We start from the raw sequence: 23,517 nt of genomic DNA on the forward strand, positions 1-23,517 counted from the left end.
AAATTTAAATTGAAAATTATGATTTGTTTTGAGACTTCACTTACTAAAAATAAAATCTATGAGCTAACTTAATCTAATATTAAATAATTCTTTCAGATGTAAATATAATTTAATATTAGACATATTTTAAGAAATAAATACATAATTTCTTAATTGAAGGTTTAGAATATTAATAAATATGCCAAATATATATTCATAATTTTTTTTTTTGTTATAAAAAAAATTTACAATATTTTTACCATTTTAAAAAATAAATAAGTAGGCAATGTGATGGTTGGGCATGAACCAAAACGATTATCTAAAAATTAGATTTATGTATAGCATAAAAATCAACCAAATTTAGTTTGTACATTACTTTTAGTATTTGATCCAGTATAAACTCATACCCATCATAAATTAACAAATTATTAAACATAAACTTAAATTGATTATTATTAACTGTTTTCACTATTTAAATGGTCAATTTTTAAATCGAGTCCAATTTTTTTATCTTAATCTAACTTCTAAACTACTTTTAATATTTAGTGCAAGTACTATCCCTAAAATTAGTTCATAATTTTCAAAACTTGAGAAATTATAATATAATTTAAACATAAAATTTAAATTGATTATTGTCAACTATTTCTATTAATTGACCGATCAAAATTTTAAATCAAGTCCAAAGTATGGTTAGAACAATACCCATATTTTAGATTGATCATGGATAATTTTTTTCAAACACAAATACACTTAAACTATTATGAAAGAATTTTAAATATAAATATAAAATTCTATTAAACTTTTAATTTTTTTAATAACTATGTTTAATATGTACATATTTATTATTTTATTATAAAAAATACTGACATATATTTATTCACCAATTTAATAAATAAATGAGTTAAGTGGTTTATGTTTAGGCATAGAATAAGACAATTCTCTAATAATTAGGCCATGACCAAGTTGAGACAAATATTGCGTCATTAAAATTATATCATTTTTAGTGTCTAGCACAATTATAAATTTTCAAGTCAACTTTTATTATTTTGTATTCGTGAATTATGACATAGGAGAAACTATGGGTGCATTTGATTTAGTTTTAGAATTATGATTTGAGTATGGAGTTGTGATTTAAATGTAGAGTTGTGAGTTGAATTTTGAAAAGAGAAAATTTGTTTGGTTATGAGTTTTGAAAATGGTTTTAAATTTTGAAGAGAGTTTTGTGTTTTAAAAATAGTTGAGTTGTATTTTGAGTTTTGAGTTTTTGAATTTTGAGTTGTATTTTAAATTTTTTTACATTTATTTATTTTTAAATATTTAAAAATGTTTAAGAAAAATTTATTTTTTATTTTAAATATATAATTGTTATTGAAATATTTTTAATTTTAAATATTTTATTTTATTTTGTAAATATTTTATTTTTTTAATATTTTAAACTCAAAACACAACTCCACACTCAAATAGTAACTAAACATATAACTCAAAACTCAATTCAAAAATTATTTTCAAAACTCATAACTAAATAAATAACTCAAAACTCATAACCAAACTCTTTTCAAAACTCTATTAAAAAAAATTCAAAAAAATATTTTTAATTTTGTCCTTTAAAATTGTTTTTTATTTTATAATTTTTTTGAAAAAAATATTTTTATTTTTATTTTTGAAGAAATTTTTTTTATTTTTTTATTTTTTCAAAAAATAATTTTTGTTATTTTTTTAGAGGGAATTGACTAATAAATCCCATTTTGTAATCTTGTAGACCATATGGTCCTAAATGTTTTCTTGTACACTGTGTAGTCCTTTAGACTAAGGCCTAGTTTGGAAAGACTAAATAAGTGCACTTTTTGACTTTTTTTGTATTATGTGTAGAAAAAGTAGAGAGAAGATGTTGATTGATGTGACCCAAAAAAGATAAAAAGATGAAATAAGTGCACTTTTTCCTTTGTAGCCAAACTTGGTCTAATTGTTGACTATTTTGCCACTACTTTGTTTGCCGAAAAGGTATTGGTTGATCATTTATGGAAATAAGGCTGTGTGTGCTTCGCGTTAATTCAAAAATGGTTCTAATATGATTTTAGTGGTGATGTGAATAATGTAAAATGTGGGATTGTGGAACGTCATAAGAATATCATATGAACACAAGGGTCGACACACAAACCCGGATTGATGGCTCAAATGTGAACAAAGATAATGGATCAACCCATGGTTGCTTGAATGGTCACTCACAACCCGACAGTGGAGATCCAAATTGTGTGGAACATCCCCAAATTGGAAACATATTCCGTTTGAGTAGCTCAATGAAAACCCTAGCCGTGTTCGATTTTCACGTGTTCTGTTTGAAATTGCAAAAAATCTGTGATTACATTCCACATTTGATATTCAGGTGATTATTTTCAGAAATTTGGTAAGTACATCTTGGGTGGGTTTTTGTGGGTGTGTGGAACCCTAACATTCACATATCTCACGGAGTGCTGTGACGAAGTTCAAGTCGAGGTGTGGATCTCGTTCACCGCCAACGTACGTATCGTAATTCCCTGGTAAGCCCACATAATGTACACTCCTTTACAAGTCGTTCGTTTGTGTTTTGTTGTTACAAATATATGACTTTTGTGTCTCATCCATGTTATGTGAAATTGTTTGCGTCGGTTTGTGAGATGTGTGAAATGTGGGGGATTTTGTCCAACTATTATACTTTTGTCGTTTGATTTTGGGTCTAGAGGTGTTTGATGTTTGTGGATGTTAGTTCTATACACACTATGTATTGATGTATGGACCACAAAGATCCCATAGTGAAAATTGTGTAGGGTTTGTGCACAGCATTCATGTATCACTATGTATTGATGTATGGACCACAAAGACCCCATAGGGAAAATTGTGTAGGGTTTGTGCACAGCGTTCATGTATATGGTAGAGTCCCATAAGTTTGTGTGACTGTGTTATAGGGTGGTTTGTTTCATACCTGTAAGTGGTTATGTGTGGGGACTACACGTCCCTGGTTTTTGAACACAAAGATTTTAGTTTAGTTTATTCATGTGTGGGTGGTGATACATGTGCATTGTTTATTCTTGTGTACTGATATCCGCCTTCCATAAAACGTGAGATTACATATTCCAATTATAAACAAAAACATCCCAACAAATATACGAGGGTATTATCAGCAACCAAACACCATTCACGTTTGAAAACAGGATCAGTTGGTAACAAATCACATATAAAAGAGACTTGTGAATCAAACAGTTGTTATGAGGAACCAAATAGATCACATGTTCCTATGGTGGGACTTTCTGATAAATTTCCCTTTTTTTTAAGTATTGGCCAAATAATTTGTTATGATTTTGATATTTAAGACGATCCAATTTTTTTAGAATTTTAAAAAATTAAATATTTAGAAAAGTAAAAAATATTAAAATATTTAAAAATATATTTATCAAATAAAATAAAGTATTTAAAATAAAAATTGTGTATTTAAAATAAAATAAATATTTATAAATTTTTGAATATTTACAAAACATTTTAAAAATATTTTTTAAAAAATGCAACATACAATGTATGAAATACAGTGCACATTAAAATAAATAAATATTTACCTTAAAAAAATAAAATTAAGAAAAATGTTAAATATTTAAAAATAATAAATCCAAAAAATTTTAAAATACAACTCAAAACTCATAATACAACTTAAAACTTTTTTCAAAACTTATAGCCAAACAAATTTTCTCTTCAAAACTTAACTCAAAACTCATAACTCAAAATACGACTTCATACTCAATTCATGATTTTAAAAATAATTTTTAAAAAATAAAGTAAAAAAAATATTTTTTTGAATTTTTTTTTTTAAATAGAGTTTTGATAAAAATTTGGTTTTGAGTTTTGAGAAGTGTGTTTGGTTATGAGTTTTGAAAATAATTTTGAATTAAGTTTTGAGTAGTGTATTTCGTTATGAGTTTTGAAATTTTTTTATTGGAATCACAATTCCAAAACTAAATCAAACGCATGCTAGAATTTTATGCCTAAGTAAACAAAATAGACAATGTGTATTATTATTTAGTTTTAAAATTAATTTTTAATTATTTATTTAAACCCGTGCATAGCACGAGTATTATGGTTTATAAAATAATTTTAAAAAATTACACTCGTACTATGAAGATTCGTTAACCAAAGGTGTGTGATATAAAAGAATAAGAAAATGGCCCAATGTGGGATACCAAAACTAACGACTGTGAGAAAATCTAAAAGTTGCACTTGGTAAATAAATGGTGATTTCAAGAAAGATAAAATGACAAGGTTCATTGGTAATTCATTGTTTATCATTTTCATTTTGTTATTCAATTTTTTAATTTAAAATATTTTTGTTAGATTGAGTTTCACAAAAAATTATTAGTGTGTTTGATTTGAGTTTTCTGGATTATATTTTTTGAAAATTGAGTTTTCTGGTTTTCGTATTCTTTTGTTTTTAGTAAATATTTTTTAAATTTTAAATATTTTTTTTACTTTTTTAGATGCACTTTAGTTAGATGTATCTAAAAAGTAAAAAGTTTATAAAAAATATTTTAAAAAATTAATAAATACATAGAAATACAAAAAATGTACTGAATTCTTATATTTTTTTTTATATTTTTTGGTATTTAGTGAATTTAAAAAAAAAATTACAATTTTTTAACTTTTTAGGTGTATTTATGTTAGGTGTGTCTAAAAAGTAAAAAAATTGCTTAAAATATTAAAAAAAATTAGTAAAAACAAAAAAATACAAAAAATAAGAGAGTAAAATTTTCTGAAAAAGAGAAAACAAGCAAGCTTATATTTTTATTAGTATAATATGGCATACTAAAAAAATGTAATTAGTAAAAAATAATAATAATTATTATTAAGTTTCACATAATTTACGATGTCATCTAATATATGGCAAACTAAAATTATGAAACATTTAGAAAATAATAGTGTATTTATATTTTATCATAGGTGTAGTTTTTTTTCCTAAAAATAAAAATTAAAAAGTGAAATTTTGTAATTTATTATAATTTTTTTTTAATTTTTACTAATTACATTATGATTTATGTTATTGTTAGAACTTAAAACATAGCATTAATTTTGGATTACATTATGATTTATGCTATTGTTAGAACTTAAAACATAGCATTAATTTATTTTTTTTTTTTTTTTTTGGGGGGGGGGGGGGAGGAACCATAAGTGAAATTGTGATAAAAAAATTTGTTAAATTTTAATTAATTTAATTTTTTTATTGTTTAATTTTAATTTTAAAATTAATTATTATTTATTTATTTAAAATCGTGCCTAACACGGGTATTACGCTAGTAGATGATAAAATCATATTTTTATTTATACAAGTAACGAATTATTAATGAAAAAAAGACTTCAGTATAAGCTTTTAAGAAATTAATATAATTATGTCAAAAATAAAAAATTTGTATTTTTTTCGAATCACAGATAATGTGAGTACCATTTTCCCTTCATTTTTATTCATCAACCACATCTTTCACGACCTTGTGTGGTCATGTAGTGGTCTTATTTTCATTGTAATTAGAAGAAAAATGAAGAAAAGTCGTAATGAGGACCACTTCCAATAATTATTCATTCATTGTTTATTTTTATTATTTTGTTATCACTCCGATGATGCATTTAAATTAAGGCATGTGTTGCTTAAATGTGATAAACGTGCTATAAAAATGAAGAAAATCCAATCTAATTGTTATTTTCACGCGTTTGGACACAAACACTTTTTTGTTTTTCTTTTTTAGGACATGGGAACAATATATTGAATAACAACAAAGATAACTTGAATAATTTAATATTAAATTAGATAAAATTATATTTCTTAGTTATTCTACTCCTACTGAAGCTTATAGAGTTTTTAATAAAATAATTTAATAGTCTAAAAGTTAATTCATATTGCATTTGATGAATTTAAAATTAGTTCTTTCAAGAAACTTGCCAGTAATGATATTGTACTGGTTAAAGAATGGAAGACACGTCAAGAAAAGTATAAAAGAATAAGTCGAAAAATAATTAACATTAGATATTAGCAATGTAAGAAAACCTAAGCCAAATTAAAAGAAACAAAATTTTGATTTTAGCTTCTAGACCTTATGATCATCCCGTGATTGGAATAAAATGGAATTTTCAAAATAAAAAGGACAAATTTAAAATAAGAGTTCGTTTGGCAAGATGATTTGTGGCTAAAATAGCCACAAAAGACAAAATAGATTATTTTAGCCACAACAAACAAAATATCACATTCAACCCATAATCATTACACTCTTCTCTCACAAAAAAAGTTAAAAAAGCCAAAAAGTCAAAAAGCCCTTCCCAAACCAAGCTTTTTAGCCCAAGTTAAAATAGCCAAAAAAGTTAAAAAGCTAAAAAATCAACTCACTTCTAAAGCTCATTTATTGGTCTCAACCGAGAATGAATTAATTTTGATGAATTTTTTGCATAAGAAGATATTAGAATGTTGTTCACATTCGTATGTTTTGAGAATTTCATACTTTTCCAAATGAATTGTGTGAAAATACTTTCATAATTATCATATTTCGATCAAAGATTATGTACACATCCCAATTTTCAAAGTCATTCTTTCCAAATCATTTTTGTAAAACTTAATAAAACTCTATATATTTAAAAAAAGTCCCTAAAGTTTGGTATTGAAGGTTAAGCACATTTAAAAAAAAAAAATTTGAACGTAATATAATATTAGGAGGATTGACCAATAAATCCTAAATTTTGATCTTGTAATCCATTAGATCCTAAATGTTTTCTTGTTAACCAAAAAGGACTTCAGTGTTGTTGTTTACCAATTTGCCACTGGGTAAATGTATTCTATCCGTTGTGTTTGTATTTATAGAGATGAGGGTGTGTGTTGCCCACGCACCTTGAAAAAGCGCTATAATACTATTTTGTTATTACGAATTGTTGGTGTGTGAAGGTGGGGGTATGAACAGTCCACGCCATGTCATTATAGCTAATGTAGCGTGAATGACCTCGTAACGTGATACCCACATGGATCCGGATGCGAATATTTGGTTCGAGTGTAGCCAATAAAATACCGTCTTCGATGGAACGGCTTTTCGACCCGACCCACAACGGAAGGATCGTTATGTTATGTGTGTGGAAAGTGCCAAAATTGGATAGTTAAAACGTTGCCACATCAAGAAGAACCCTAGGTTCAATTTCATTGTAATTCGCCATAATTCAAATTTCAAAATCTCCCTGATTGATTCCCACTTCCGAGATTCGGGGGGGATTTCGCAATTTCGTGGGTGGAGCGTTAATACGTTGGTTGATTGAAGGTGGTGAGTTTGTCGATGTGTGAAGCCCTAAATGTGGTGAACTGGGTAGCGTTGTGTGAACTTCGCCGTGCAAACTTGAAGAACAAGAGCAAGGACATTGAAGATTGATAAAATGACTGGCAAAAGTAAGTGTTTTGTGTTGTTGTTTATGTTTGTATGTTTGTGCGTGATATGGTGTTGGGCTGAAAGGTGTTTTTGTTGTTGGGTTATGAATTATAAGAAATGTGTTACGTTGGGTTGTAGATCGAGATTTATTGATTTTATGTGTTAAGTATTTGATGTGGTTGTTGTTGGGTGTGATGGGTTTTTAGATCCTGTATGTGCACTACGTACTAACGTTGGGGGACCACACATTGGGGGGGTAGGGTTTGTTCTGTTGGTATTTTGTGGAGTGTGGGGTAAGTTGTTTTGAAATATGTGTTGGTGGTGTCATGGGGTGCTATGTGGGGTAAATGAACATATTTTGAGTGGCATTATGTTGAAGGTGGAGGAGACATGGTAAAGTTGTTTGTATGTATGCTGTATGAGATTGGATGTATGAATGTATTGAGTGTGGCCGCGGTGTAAGCGTGTTGTAAAATGTACTTTTGTGAGAGTTTTTGTCTGTATTTGTTTGCTGTTGGAATATATTTGAATGTGGTCGTAGTGATGCAAGTTTCGCTTGATGTGAGGGGTGGTGGATGTGAGCAGTGAATGTGTAGTTTGTTGTTACGTTAACTGGTAGTGGTTGTTTGTTTGGTGTAGATGTGATAGTGTGGGTGGGTGAATGATGTTTGATATATTTACCACTCCAACTGCATGTTACACATTGTGTAAGTTGTTCTATATAGGCTAATGTTTGTGTTTCTCTGTTTTCAGTGTATGCATAATTATGGCATAGTATTGATAAATTTGCAAATATGCAATTGCATGCACATTAGTGTTTGATGATGTATATGTTTGTCTGGCTATTGAGTGTTTGTATAATTAATGGCGTCATGTATTGCGTTGCAGAAGTTAGCAGGACGTCGAGTCCATGGACTCAGTCATGTGAACGGAAGCGGAAAAAAGCAGAAGGTGGGACGACATCAAGTAATTTTGTGGGTGCTATAAGATGCTGTAATTTGTTTAAGCAACAGAGCACTGGACCTTGTTTAGGTAGTGTTGCAAGACGTCCGAAACAGAGGCTGAACTTTTGTTCTAACGTCGCTGGGCTTATGAAAATGGTGTACGCGGTGAAATTGACAGATATGCATCTTGTTCATTTACGGAAGACGCCTTTTTGGCTACTATTCGAGACGATACTGATTAATTTGTTAGACCACACTGAGTTCCGAAAAGGCGATGATATGGTTGTGAGTATTATACAAATGTACAAAATGCGCGAAGGGAAGTTCGTTATTGGTGGTCATGGCATCGACTTCACCAATGATGACGTGAGGTTGCTTTTTGGGTTACAATGTGGCGGTGCGTTCCTAGATTCGACGGCGCGACCTAGGCCTGCATAGGATTTTGTACAACGTAGGAGTGATGGTGTTAGTCGAATAACTATGAAACTTGTAAAGGACTTGTTGTTTGATGTAGCGGTCGAAAGTATGGCCACGGATTATGAGAACACTGCCAAACTGCTTTGTCTGTATGCTTGTGTCAAATTATTTTTTTTGACATCAGGAGAATCTGTAAGCTGGACCTTTATTCGTTACGTGGACAACCTGGATGCAATGAAGATGTATGATTGGACTGGTGCAATACGTAGTACATTGATGTGTTCGGTTAGGGATTTTCATCGGACACCACACAAAGTGACAGGGTGTGTGGTTTCTTTGCTGGTAAGTTGTAACGAACCACATGTATGGTGTTTGCCTCTTTAAATTAAAGTTTATGTCGTTGTCGTATGCTGTGAGATATTGTAATATACAGTGTTTTATTGATATTTCATTTTTGTGTTGTAGTATTAGTTATGTGAACACACGTCTATAGTTAAGGCGAAATCTACACATATGTTTCCAAGGTTCCTGAAGTGGAACCTAGGCGAGTTGACAACAAGTATGCGTGGCGTGAAGTTGGCAGACAGTGGCATTTTTACGGTAATCTTAATTGTGAAAATAATAAACAAAGTTGCAGATGTATGGATATGCATGTTCTTATTTGTTCGTGGTTGTTGATTGTAAGTGCGACTAGGGAAAGTAGTCGCTGGTGAGTACGAGCTTGCGATCTTGAATGGGGAAATTTTGTTGGAGGGCGTGCACGCAGATGAAGGGAGTAGTGATGATGGTGCAGATGTGCGTTCAACGCCGAACATGCGTAGACGTAGCATCGAAATACGTGATCATGATCGGGATCGGTTGGCCGCTGAATCTCAGACTGCAAGAAACCCAAATAGTCCAAGCGGCAAATTTGTAGTCAGCGATCAAGCTACGGCGAATGTTAATAATGATGGAACGCATAACCTCGACAAAGATGAAATTATTTCAAAATTGGAGGACGAAATTACTCATTAGAAGAAAAATAAAATAAAATACAAGCAGTATATTTGGTAGGAGGGTTTGAAAGTGTGTTAAGGATGAAAGAGGAAGAGAAAAAAAGACTGGTGCTGGAAAATGCTAAGTTGCGAAAAGCTGTTAGTGTGTTGAAAGAGTAGCTGGCAGACTAAGCAGTTCACATTGTCACGCAACGGTTCAACATGTCATAAGTAGGTAATGAAGCGGTTGACGCTGGGACAAGTGGCGATGTATGTCACACACGTCGAGCAAGTAGTTGTGACACACCGAACCATCCGAAAACTATGGTAGATGCGTCCCCCGTATTGTGCATACTTGCTATGCCAGAACAAACCGAACATAATGGCCTAGTTGATGTTGTGGAAAAGGTGGCGGGTGATGTGGTTATTATCAGTCCGCTATTGGCAAAGGATGGAAAGGGTAATGATTGGCCGAACTCGTTTGTGCGTAACATCAAGGGAAAAGTGAGGAAAAATTTGCAGTTGGCAGAGTTTGAGTACCCAGAATTGCGAGTTAGGCGACGGCAGGTGAACGGTGAGGGATGCAGCGTACCTACAAACGGAGTGGATAAGGTTGGCAAGCATGCTGTGGATGTCAAAGTGCTCGATGTGGACGCAGTTGGGGGCGATGACAATAAATTCTCTGGGTTTGGAATTAATAACCGGCATACAGTTTGGAAGATGATGACGCAGCGGGAGAAAGACATTGTCAGTTCTGCATATGAACATTACGGTGATTGGTGGGTTTTTTTTGTAATTTATTATTCCAGCATGGTGTTGTTGTGATTATTGTGAGGGTATTTGACGTTAATGGTTGTTTTATATTTATGTAGTCAGGGCAATCATATGGGTTGGGCGGGTGGACGGTAATGCTATGTACTTCTCAGATGTTAGAGCAATAGTCCGCCAAGCTGGTCTGGGGGGTAATGTAAGTGGTAGTGGCCACATATTCAGTTCGTATTTATGTTATATTTATGTAGATGGTGTTTGTAACGTGGGCGCGTTGTCTGTCAATTTTTTGTTAGTTACAAGTTATCAACACATATGCGGAGATGTTATCTGTTGAACAAACCAGGTTGAGCAAAGGGAAAGAATTCCCGGAAACGTCATATTTTTTCAGTAGCATATGCTTGGTTAGTATGTTTAGTTTGTGTGCTACGATTTGATGTGGAGTTTGTGTTTTTATTGCATGACATTTAATATGGTGTGTACAGGATAAAATGAAAAACGAAAACCTGTCTGCACGTTATAATTATGTAACGAGTAACTTGGCGGCTGCTAAAGGTGCTCGTTACATCCATTTCCCAATTTGTCATCTTTCACACTGAACACTTGTGGTGTATGACACGGACGTTGGCCGGTGGAAGTATTTTAATTTGATGCGTAATAGGAACGGCCCAGCGAGGGTACATTACGCTGAAGCATTATACTTGGTAAGTTTCTGATGGATATAATAAAATTCTGAATGGTATGTATATGTTGGCATCGTTCCTGGTGTGACGATTTTTTTCCCCTGCAGAAGAATATTGTGACTGAAATACAGCGGCAGATACTAGTTACACGTGGTAGGGGCAACGTGGTGGAGACACAGGATTTTGAGATTCTACTTTAGTCGTTGGTTGAATGTCCGCAACAACGTCTGGACTCGTAAGTGAAACATAAATATGTGAATTTAACGATTTGTTTGTGTGTTTAGCCATACTGTGCTGCTGATGCTTTTTGTTTGTTTGTTTTTTTGTTCAATGGAGCGCAGGCTTGATTGTGCAATTATTGTATGCGTTGTTATGAGGCAGCATGTGCATCATGAAGAAGTGGGACGGTGTTTGCAAGGCGGCAACTGTAGCGTTTTAAGAGCTGACATGGTGCAGTTATTGGTGAATGATCCTGATCGTGGGTTAGCGAGCAATCCTGGAGCAGGAAGAGGTTGAACTTACTACATCGTGACACCGAATTAGGTTTACTAAATGGTTTTCATGTAGTCAGTGTATTTAGTATGCTCTGTATTAAGGGTGTTACAATATTTTGGTGCGTGAGACATGGTTAGGATGTTATGTTTATTCGTGCAGTTAATAGGTCGCTGGTTTTTTGGGCAAAGTATTGATCATTCACTGTTTTGTTTTGGTTTGTGACGCATGGTTGTTGTTGTGCAGGAATGATTGAAATATAATATGCTAGTATGATTGTTATTGGGCGTTGTTTGGATTGAGTTCCGATGTGTGTTAATGAGGGTTTTGAGGTGGTTGGTATGTTACATAATATAGGTGGTAAAGACTTGCATTTACCTACTACGGTAACTGATTTGTGTGATGTCGTGGCATGTGAGTCTAATAAATGTGCATTTATGTCGTACCTCAAAACTAAATGGGTTACTTTATGTTGGTCATTGTGGTGGTTGTTTTTTTGTTCAGTTGGACGATGTGGCATGTGAGTCAAATGACAACAGGTTTGTGACGGACGTCAAAATCAAATGGATTACGTTATGTTGGTCATTGTGGTAGATGTTTTTTGGTCATTTGGATTTGTGATCTTTGGTTGTTTTTGTGGTAATTGGATTGAATTTTGATATGGTGTTAAGTACATCCTTTGTTACATTAAGTTTGGAGATTTTTTTGTGATATGGAAGTGGTTGTCAGTGGGTGTTGTTTTGGATTGAATTTCACTGGGGTTGTTATTGGGTGTTCGTATAGCTAATGGGTTGATGGTTTTTTGGATAAGTTGTTGATTGTTCATTGTTTTGTTTCAGTTTAACACGCATGGTTGTTGCTGTGGACTATTAATTGAAATATAATATGGTCTAATGGTTGTTATTGGGTGTTGTTTGGATTTAATTACGAAGTGTGTTGATGAGCATTTTGATGTGGTTGTTAAGTTGCATAAATTAGGTGGTAGAGACTTGCAGGTACCTATTACATAACCTTATTTCGGTGACGATGTGGCAAGTGAGTCGACTGATTATGTATTTATGACGTACCGCAACAGTGAATGGGTTACGTTATTTTGGTTATTGTGGCAATTGTTTTTTGTTCAGTTGGATTTGTGATGTATAGTTCTTGGTGTGATAATTGGATTGGAATACGATATGGTGTTAACGGCATCCTTTGTTACGCTTGGTGTTGTAAGACATATGTTAAGGTGGTTGCGAAATGCAGTAATTAGTGTGTGGAATTGTGAACATAAAGTACATTGCTGGTAAAACAAATTATTTACTAGAACGTTGTGAACCATAAGTTTACGAAAATTTAACATATTAATACTGGAAAATTAACATTAATATGGTGCCGTTAAATAATTGTACGGGGAGGAAATAATTCTCCTCGTATAATCCTGTTGACCAAGTCCACGCTTTTCCGTACGACGTCGCTTTGTCACCTGAAAACACAAACGTGAGCTAGCCGGCGGGTGTGTGCCGGAAACCTCTCCGATGCCTAAGTCAGAAAACTTGACAAATAGACAAAGCTCTAAGTTCTCAGAAAGATTGAGTTCAATTACCTCCTCCAAGGTGATGCTTGTGAGCTTTTATAAGTTTCCCGTGGCACAATCCTGGTAGGGCTTGTATTTCTCCATGCAGAGTCCTCCTAGGATTCATTCTCCTAAGGATAATGCTTATCCTTTTACACCCTCCCCCACTGCTTAAACCAAGTGGGATGGTTTTCTTTATGGCCGAACTTCCCTTTGACCGAAGTAAAATTGGCTATACCGAGCCACAGAGGGCCGAACTATCCTTAGCTCGGTCTTCTCCTCTAACTCATTATTTCGGCTGTGCTGTTCAACCTTGACGTACTTAGATCAAACTTCCAAGTAACAAGTTTTGACCGACCTAACCATTGTAAGTCACGACCGGACTAACTCCGAAACCGGCCTTCTCAGAACATACTGTGACCGGACTAACTCTGAGACCGGCCTAACTGTGAGTTGCCTCCAGACCGGAGTAGTTTTACTCTTCCTTGGGCCGAAGTAACTATCTCGTCTTGAGCCGGAGTAATTTCACCTCCTTGGGTCGAAGTAACTTTGTCTCCCCAAGGCCGGAGTAACCTTGCCCTCTAGGCCGGAGTATTCAGTACGGCCTTTTTACCTAGTCCTCTGCGTTTTGGGCCTCAAAACCCAACTCGAAGCTCGGCCCAATTTTTCCCAAAAATTACCCTCTCAATTGCCCCTTAATTCCATCTGTGCAACATGATTGGGATTACCAGCCTTCTGGCCGAGCTAGAGTTTGTTACGCTTTTTCAGCCGAGCTAAAAACCCTTTAGCCTTTCCAGCCGAACTAAGTTTACCTCGGATATCACTATGTCCGGTCAAAACGTCTCTTCAATCACAGCGACTGTAACGCTTCCCATTCCAGTGACACGTGGCTAACTCTGATAAGCTGTGGCCAACTGTCATGCCGCCCTTCAGAATTTTCGTACTGTTCCCGCTTCTTTTTGCCGCCTTTTTCTCTCCCTTCTTTCACAAAACAACCTTTTTACTATTTCTCGAATTACTTCACCTTCCATTCCTCATTTTCTCTTCTCCTCTGTTTCCTGAGTTTTTGAGCTTTGAGCTTGATTGTGTTCGTGCTTCCATTGCTGCTACTGCTCCATCTTCAGCTTCTTCTTCTCCAATCTGGTAAGCAAGCCTACCCTTCTCGCTTTTTTTTATTTGTTTTTCCATCTGTTTTTGTTTTGTATGCTTTTTGCAAACATTTTTCTTCATTTGTCTGCCTTGCTTTTGTACTTTTATGAAGAAACCAGTAGAACCCATGAGTATATGTCATACAAAAAACTCGATTTCCTAGAGAAAACTCGATTTTGATCCAGAATCACGTCCCAACCGAACTAGGATACTGTTTGTGTTATGTATGTAGATGGATTTCAGAGAACAACCGAACTAGAACTTGTAGGAATATCAGTAGTTTCTTCTGAACCACTCTAGCCAAGATAAGATCACCGAAGAAACGTGCACATACCGAACTAGGTACTTCGGTCTATAACCGAGCTAAGCCTTTCGGGGCCAAGCCGGCTTTCTTAGCTCTTAAACCGAACTCAGAAAACCGCCCCTAGGGGTTCAACCGAAGTAACTTTCCTCATACTGCAACCGATTTAAGCCTTGGGACTAAACCAGCTTTCTTAGTTTTTTAGACCGAACTCAGAAAGCTGCCCCTAGACGTTAAACCGGTCTAAACTGCTCAAAACCGAGCTAACAAACCTTCTGATGGGCCGAGGTAGAATCATCCCACTAAGCCGAAGTAGGATTTGTATATCTTGCTTATAATTTGTAGCGCGGTCCAACGATCTGTGCTTAACCCCTTTGTTTTCTACCTTGCAGACTTAGGCTGCCCAGGCACTCCTGCGTGTGCTCAACCGAGCTACTGAGCCTAATTTTTGTACCGAAATAATTTATTCATAAATTATACAACAAATGGGTAAGTATAGATATTTAGTCGAAACCCCTGGTGGCATGGCCGAATTTAGGCAAGATTACCAGATTCCTGACGATGTCCAACTGGTGTTGGCCAAGAAAGATGCTACTCCCTGGGACAATGAAGGCTTCGTCCCTTTTACCCTTCAATCCATAATAGAAACTGGACTACGGTTTCCTGTCCAACCGCTAATCTGTGAATTTCTTAGACAGACTAGGTTGTGCCCCACCCAACTGTCCACCAATACATATCGTATTATAATGGAAATAGCCGCATTAAACCACCAAACCGGACTAAATCTTGGCCTAGCCGAAATATTCCATCAGTATTCCATCGGCTCGAAGAATGCTGGGTGGGTCTATTACCTTAGGATCCGCCGTCGCCGAGAGAAGATAATTAAGCATACACCGGACAAAGACCTTAATGATGATGACTTCTTCTAGGTCTCTGGGAATTTTGAGGACTTTCAAGCCCAAATTCCTGGCCGACCTATAAATTGGAAAATGGGAGAGCCTGGTAATTTAACTTCGGTCTTCTTCCTTGTATTTTATTTCGGCTCTCGTTTAGTCTATTACCCGAACTAACACTTGTCTTTTTGGCAGATTTCGCCCATCTTCATTCCTTATATAGTTACCCAAGCCTTGCAACTTTACGAGCCGCCCTACGGATTAAAGAAAGAAGTTGGGCAAAACTTCTGAACTTTGAGCCGACCTACCGGTACAGCGGTCGTAGAAAAGCAAGAGTGACAGACTTCCTTCTTGAAGAAGCACTTGAACCGGACCCTACTTTGCCCGAAATAAGACTTGTCCAACTAACCGCTGAAGAAGAGATGGCGAAGAGAAGCAGAGTTAGGGAAATGGCCGAACTCCGAGGCGAGGTCGGCCGACTGACCGGAATGGTTAGTTCGGCCGAGGCTGAAAAACAAAAGACTGCCATTGCTCTGAAGGACAAGTACTTGCGTGAGCTGGTGAAGCTCGAAAGAAAGAAAGATGGCGAAATAAAGGAGAAGGTGAAGGAGGCTGACAAACAAGGCTTCAAGAGGGTAGAGGATGCTTATGCCCAACAATGTAATGCTGCCAAGGAGCTCTTTTTTAAGTGCGGCTGGAGGGGAGCCGTTGAGAAGCTCGGTCAAGATCCTCAGACCGAGGTTTTTAACCCTCCAGCCTACTTTATACCGAACTCCCTGATGGCATATGCCACGGCCATGCAACAGCAGTTCCTTGAGGGCTCAGATGATGAAGACTCTGATGAAGACTCTGCCCCTGAGGATACTTCGGTTGTGAATGCGGATCAGGTAGTTCGGTCAGAGCCCATGGTGGAAGATCTAACTATTGATCCACCAAGTGAAACCGTGGCTCCAGCCGAAACCATTCTTTCTTCTGAAAACGTCCTTGCGCCCGAAACTGGTCTTCGAGTTGACGCCGATGCTGCCTTTGACGCCGAGATCGAAGATCTTTTTTCTTGATTTTGTACTTTTTTGTTTTCTTTGTAACCGAACTAAGCCCCCTTTGTAATGACTTTTTCCTGAATGAAAATTTTACGCGACTCTTACTACGGTTTTGATGTGTATGCTTGTATTTTGTAATGTCTTCTATTACTCCAACTGTTATTTCGGTTTTGGTTGGTTAAACTATACTTACCAGCCAACCACTCCTTAGCCGACATAATTACTTCGGCTGAGGAGTACTAAGTGTTGGTTTAATCCAGCCAACCACTCTTCAGCCTTACACTTACTTCGGTTGAAGAGTAACAAGAGTTGGTTTATTCCAGCCAACCACTCTTTAGCCATACACTTACTTCGGCTGAAGAGTAACAAGAGTTGGTTTATTCCAGCCAACCATTCTTCAGCCATACCCTTACTTCGGCTGAAGAGTAACAAGAGTTGGTTTATTCCAGCCAACCACTCTTCAGCCATACCCTTACTTCGGCTGAAGAGTAACAAGAGTTGGTTTATTCCAGTCAACCACTCTTCAGCCATACACTTACTTCGGCTGAAGAGTAACAAGAGTTGGTTTATTCCAGCCAACCACTCTTCAGCCTTGCACTTACTTCGGCTGAAGAGTATCAAGAGTTGGTTTATTCCAGCCAACTATTGAAGTTAGTTTTTCCAGCTAACTTATAGTATTTGGTTATTCCGACCAAATGTCCTGCAGCCTGGATCCTTATCCTGGGCTTAGGAAGGGTGTTGGTTTAATCCAGCCAACCTCTAAGTTAGTTTGTCCAGCTAACTTAGAATAACATGTTTGCAATATACTTAAGTCTTGAAAGCTAACTTTTACAAAGAGTAATTTGTGCTAAAAAGAATTTCTCATTTTATTGAAGGAAGAGAAAATTACATGTTTGAAAAAGAAAAGCTAAAAGTAAAATATCTTGAGATTGGCCGTATTCCATGGCCTAGGGATTGCCTTGCCATCCTTGTCTTCTAGGTGGTATGCCCCTTTGCCTGCTAACCCAACCACCTTATAAGGACCTTCCCAATTTGGGCCTAACTTGCCGTCTCCTGGGACCAAGGTGTTTCCCATTACTTTGCGTAGTACCCAATCCCCAATCTTGAATTGTCTTGGATGCACCTTTTTGCTGTATTTTCTGATTAACTCTCGTTGGTATAAGGCGATGTGGACCAACGCTCTTTCTCTTCTTTCTTCTGCAAGGTTGAGTTCTAAGGCTATGGCTTCTCCATTTAAGTCTGGATCAAAATTTTCGCTTCAAATTGTGGGGAGGCCAACTTCTAGTGGGATCACTGCTTCCATGCCATAGGCTAAGGAAAATGGTGTTTCTCCAGTTGATCGCCGAGGTGTGGTGCGGTAAGCCCATAAGATGTGAGGAAGTTCATCCGCCCACTTGCCTTTTGCTTTCTCTAGCCTTTTCTTTAGTCCATCCAAGACGACTTTATTTGATGCTTCAGCCTGCCCATTTGCTTGAGGATAAGCCGATGTGGAATTGTAGAACTCTATCTTATATTCTTCACAAAAGCTTCTGAAGATTCTGCCGTTGAACTGAGTTCCATTGTCTGAGATCAGTGCTTTTGGTATGCCAAACCGAGTGATAATATTTTGCCAAACAAACTTCTTCACATCTTTTTCTTTGATTGACGCCAATGCTTCTGCTTCCACCCACTTTGTGAAGTAGTCTGTTGCTGCGAGGAAGAATTTTCTGCCCCCGGGTGCTGTTGGAAGTGGTCCTACTATGTCTAAGCCCCACATTGCGAAAGGCCATGGGCTAGTTAAGGGTAGGAGTTCTCTTGCTGGTTGATGTATTTGGTGCGCGAATTTCTGGCATTTTTCACACTTCTTCACATATTTCTCTGAGTCTGCTTGCATATATGGCCACCAATATCCTTGTAAAATAGCCCTGTAAGCGAGCGACCTTCCCCCTTGATGACTTCCACATACCCCTTCATGTATTGCGAACAGGAATGCTTCTACTTTGCTGGGATGAACGCACTTGAGGTAAGGCCCAGAGAACGACTTCTTATATAATGCCAAAGATGGAGATAGCCAAAACCGCTGCGACTTTGCCCTTATTCTGTTGGCTTCTTTTTTCTCTTCTGGTAGGATGCCGTCTTTCAGGAACAGGATGATGGGATCCATCCAGGAAGGGCCTAATTCTGCGCAACATACTTCTTCTGCTTCGGGGTCTTCTATGCTTGGTCTTGGTAAGAAGTCGATGAGTAATGGATGAGGGATTGATGTATCTGCCATTGAGGCCAGGCCTGCTAGCTCATCCGCTCGGCTGTTTTCCTCCCTGCCAATTTGTTCTATCCTTACCACATCAAACTTCTTGATCTCCGTTCTGACTAACTCTTGGTATTTGGCCATTCTGTCATCCTTTGCTTCGTATTCGCCAGAAATTTGGTTTACCACCAGCAGAGAGTCACTGTATACCATTAGTTCGGTTGCTTTCATGAAGTGTGCCGATTTGAGTCCTGCGAGAAGCGCCTCATACTCCGCTTCATTGTTGGATGCTGGGAAGCCAAGGTTGATTGCTTGCTCTATAACCAGGCTGTCTGGAGAGATGAGGACTATGCCAAGCCCTGCACCATGTCGGTTGGATGCTCCATCCACAAAGAGCTTCCACATCTCTCCAACGAATAGTTTCCAGCAAGTGGAAGGATCAGACGATGTCGTGAGGTCAAGAATAGTGTTTTCTTCGAGGTCTATGTTGGCTGTCTGTTCTTCGCCCTTTGTTTGAACTGCTGGTGAGCCTTTGTTTGGTTCTTCCTTGTTGTCCTTAGTGTGGTTTGCCTTGGTACTTGATTGACTACCTTCTACTAGGGGTTGCGCTATTCCGGCGTCAACTTTTGTCCCTAGCTCGGTTGTGTCAGTCAGGTCGACGGGGCAAATATGATGACTTCCAGGAGTAAATTCTGCGACGAAGTCTGCCAAGGATTGGGCTTTTATTGCGGTTTTAGGTTGGAATTTGATGTCGAATTGTCCCAACTCTACTGCCCACTTCAAAATTCGCCCACTAAAGTTCGCCCTTTCAAACAGAGCCTTCAGTGGAAAGGCCGTGAGGACGACTATGGTGTGGGCATGAAAGTAGTGCGCCAACTTTCTGGATGCCATCATTAATGCTAATGCTAGTTTTTCCAAGGGCAAGTACCTTGTTTCGGCTCCCAACAATGTCTTGCTGACATAAAAGATGGGCAAGTGTTGTATTCCTTCTGCACGAACCAACACTGCGCTGACTGCGTGCTGAGAGACTGCCAGGTATAAAAAGAGTTCTTCACCAGGTACTGGAGTAACAAGTAGTTGTGGGGAAGACATATATTCCTTCAAGCTTTCCAGAGCTCGGTCGCATTCTTCATCCCACTCAAACTTGGCCTTCAAAGCTTGGAAAAACGGTCGTAGTCTGTCCGACGACCTGCTTATGAACCGGTTGAGTGCAGCTGCCACACCAGTGAGATGCTGCACTTCTTTGACTGAGTTTGGTCTCTCTAACTCCTGGATTGCTTTGATCTGAGAGGGGTCGGCTTCTATACCTCGGTTGGTCACCAGGAAGCCCAAGAATTTGCCAGATCCAACTCCGAATGCGCATTTGGACGCATTTAGGCGTAGCTTGTGTTTCTTCAGGATCTGGAACATCTCGCCTAGGTCTTTAAGATGGTCATTCTCATCCTTGCTTTTGACCACCATGTCGTCGATGTAAGCCTCCATTGTTCTGCCTAACAATGGTTCGAACATCTTGGTGACCATTTTTTGGAATGTCGCCCCAGCGTTCTTTAGGCCAAAGGGCATGACCTTGTAGCAATATAACCCCCTTGGTGTTGTGAAGGATGTGACCTCCTGGTCTGGTTCATACATGGCGATCTGGTGGTAGCCTCTGTATGCATCCAAAAAGCTAAGTCGGTTATGTCCTGCCGTTAGGTCCACCAGTTGATCTATCCTTGGTAGAGGGAAGCTATCTTTTGGGCACGCCTTGTTGACTGTTTTGTAGTCGACGCAGACACGCCATTTACCATTCTTTTTTGGCACTACGACTGTGTTGGAGATCCACCTTGGGTAGTGCACTTCCTTTATTGCTCCTGCCTCCAGCAGGTTGCCTACCTCTTCTGCCACTATTTCGGCGTGGTGGAGTGCCGATCTGCGCGTGCGTTGAATGACTGGTCTGGCGGATGGGTGGACGTTGAGTTGGTGACTGATGAAGTTTGGGTCAATACCTGGCATGTCGTAGGGCGTCCAGGCAAACACTTCGATATTAGAGGTCAAGAATTCCAAGACCTCTGATCTCTCAGTGCTGGACAACGATGAGCCAAGCAAGAAGAACTTATCCGGGTTCTTCTCATCTATTTTTACCTCTACCAAGTCCTCCACCGCTTTCTGATCAGCCTCTTTGCCGACGTCCGCGAATAGTTCATTACTTTTTGGTTCTTCCACCGAATGAACGTATCCTTTGGCAGCTCGGCTTCCATTTGCTGTGGCGAAGCACTGTTTTGACATGATCTGATCGCCATAGACTTCTTCAATTATACCGGCGTCATTGGGGAACCGCATTACCTGATGGTATGATGACGCTACCGAACGCATGGCATGCAGCCATGTTCTGCCCAGGATGATGTTGTAGGTGGAGGGGACCTTCAATACCCAGAACTCCACTTGTTTTGTTACACTTCCTGCTCTGACTGGAAGGATTATTTTGCCGACAGGCCACTCTGGCATGGAGTTGAATCCAATCAGGGGAGAAACTGCAGGTGCCAAGTCTTTGTCTTGTAGTTTCAGTTGCTTGAATGTGTCGTAATACATGATCTCACATGAACTACCCTGGTCAATCAGAATCCGCTTGACGTCAAAATCCTTGACTCGGAGAGTGACAACCAGGGCATCATTATGGGGGCAGTAAATTCGTTCCAAGTCCTTATCCGAAAAGGACATGACATTTGTTGCCTCTGTCCTCCCTTTCTTGATGGCAGGTTGTGCACTTAATACTTCCCTAAAGTGCTCAGCCTTCTTGATTGAACCTCTGAGCTCGCATACGCGCTCAGGTTCAAAAACTCCATGAATTACATTGATAATGCCTTGGGGTGGTGCATCGATTGGCATTCTATTGGGATGGTCATTATGATCTTGGGGGGCCGGTTGCGCTCCTCCTTCAATGTATTCGTCCAAGTGGCCTGCTGCCACCAATTCTTCCAAGTGCTGTCTCAGTGGCATGCAATTCTCAGTTCGGTGCCCCTTTTCTTTGTGGAAGGTGCACCGTGATCTGTCATCGTAATTTTTCTGACCTTCCCCTAGCTTGGCTGGCCACTTGACAAAAGGCTTGTCTTTGATTTCGCTCAAAATTCGATATATTGGTTTTTTGAACACCGTGGTTATGGCAGTGCGGATTCTCAGCCATCTTTTGTCTGGGTCTTCTCCGTTATCTCGTCTGCCACGTCCGTTCTTGTTACTTCGGTCAACCGTGTTGACCTTGGCAGGGGTTTTCTTTTTTGGTGCTGCGGTCGTACTTGATTTTGCTTTAGCACGCGCGCCATCCTCTTCTACCCTGATGTGCTGATGCACTCTTTCCATCAGGGCCTCCATGGTGAGGGGTGGCGTCATGGTGATCGAGTCCCTTAATCGGTTCCCTACTGGTAGGCCTCTTTTATATTGCGCAATGGCCAGATTGGTGGGGCAGTCTCCAATCTGGTTGAATGTCTCCCAGTAGGGACTGTTGTAAGATCTGAGGGTCTCTTTTTCACCCATGTCGATGGAGAGTAACTGGTCTATCTCCACCGGTGTCTTAGTATTTGTCCGAAACCTCGTTACGAACGCTTCTGCCAATTGGGCCCAGGAGGCTATGCTGCCCTCTGGGAGCTTTTCGAACCAAGTCAAGCCTAGGTCGCCCAGACTTGACGGGAAGAGTATGCACATTAAGGCCTCGTTTCGCCTGTACACGGCCATGACTTGGCGAAAGTGGCTCAGGTGTGAATACGGGTCCGTCTTCCCTTCATATGTATTGAACTTCGGCTGAAGGAAGCCTGATGGTAGGGGCGCGTTTTCGATCGCTGGGACAAACGGCGAGGTCTGTAGTCTTGCCAATGCCTTGTCCGTTGGTTCGTAGGCCGGTCGCGGTATTGGCATTCCAACCTCGACGCTTCCGTGCGTCCGAGGAGCCAACCGTTGTAAGGCCGAAACTCGGTGTGGATCCCTTGCCCTGGCATCTTCCTTGCATCGTGCTTTTTCTTCTAGCACGGTTCGTAAGTCGGATGACCTGGGTAGCTCGGTTTGTCTGGATCTGGTTTGGTGTGAATGTGAAGGCCAATACGTGCTTCCTTCAGTGTATGATCTTTCGGATCTCGTCCTCTCAGACCTGGAGTGACGAGTCCTTGAAGATAAGGAGTGAGTGTCGCCTGTCCTGAGGCTTCTGCTCTCTCCTTGGGAGGGTGTAGTATTCCTACTACGACTCTCTGAGTGGCGAGGGGGCGTCTTGTGCTTGCGCCCCTCTCCTGTCGCCACATCTTTGGTCTTCATCTGGCGTTTCAAAGCCTCCATGTCCGCCGCCATCTTCCGAATTAGTTCATCTTGTTCCTTTACGCGGTCTTCCAGGGCTTGAGGATCAATCCTCCTCCTTTGCCTGTCGGGACTTTGAGAGTGACGAGGGCTGCCATTCCGCCTTCCCCTGCCACTCCTCCTGGAATTATGTTGTTGGGGCTCCAAGTCCGCCATGGGAGGGACAGCAGGTAATCCTTCACGCCTCGCGCCCCCCTCTGGAGTTAGTCCGTCGACGGCGGACTGCGGCAAGTCTTCAATGTGTGCCATTGAATGAGAAAAGGAGAAGCTTAGTCAAGAGGTTTTTGTTCTTGTCTGTTATTCCCACAGACGGCGCCAATTGTACGGGGAGGAAATAATTCTCCTCGTATAATCCTGTTGACCAAGTCCACG

This window comes from Camellia sinensis, chromosome 12 (assembly GCF_055761805.1).
Source record: "Camellia sinensis isolate YWXY chromosome 12, ASM5576180v1, whole genome shotgun sequence".
NCBI classification, from domain to species: domain Eukaryota; kingdom Viridiplantae; phylum Streptophyta; class Magnoliopsida; order Ericales; family Theaceae; genus Camellia; species Camellia sinensis.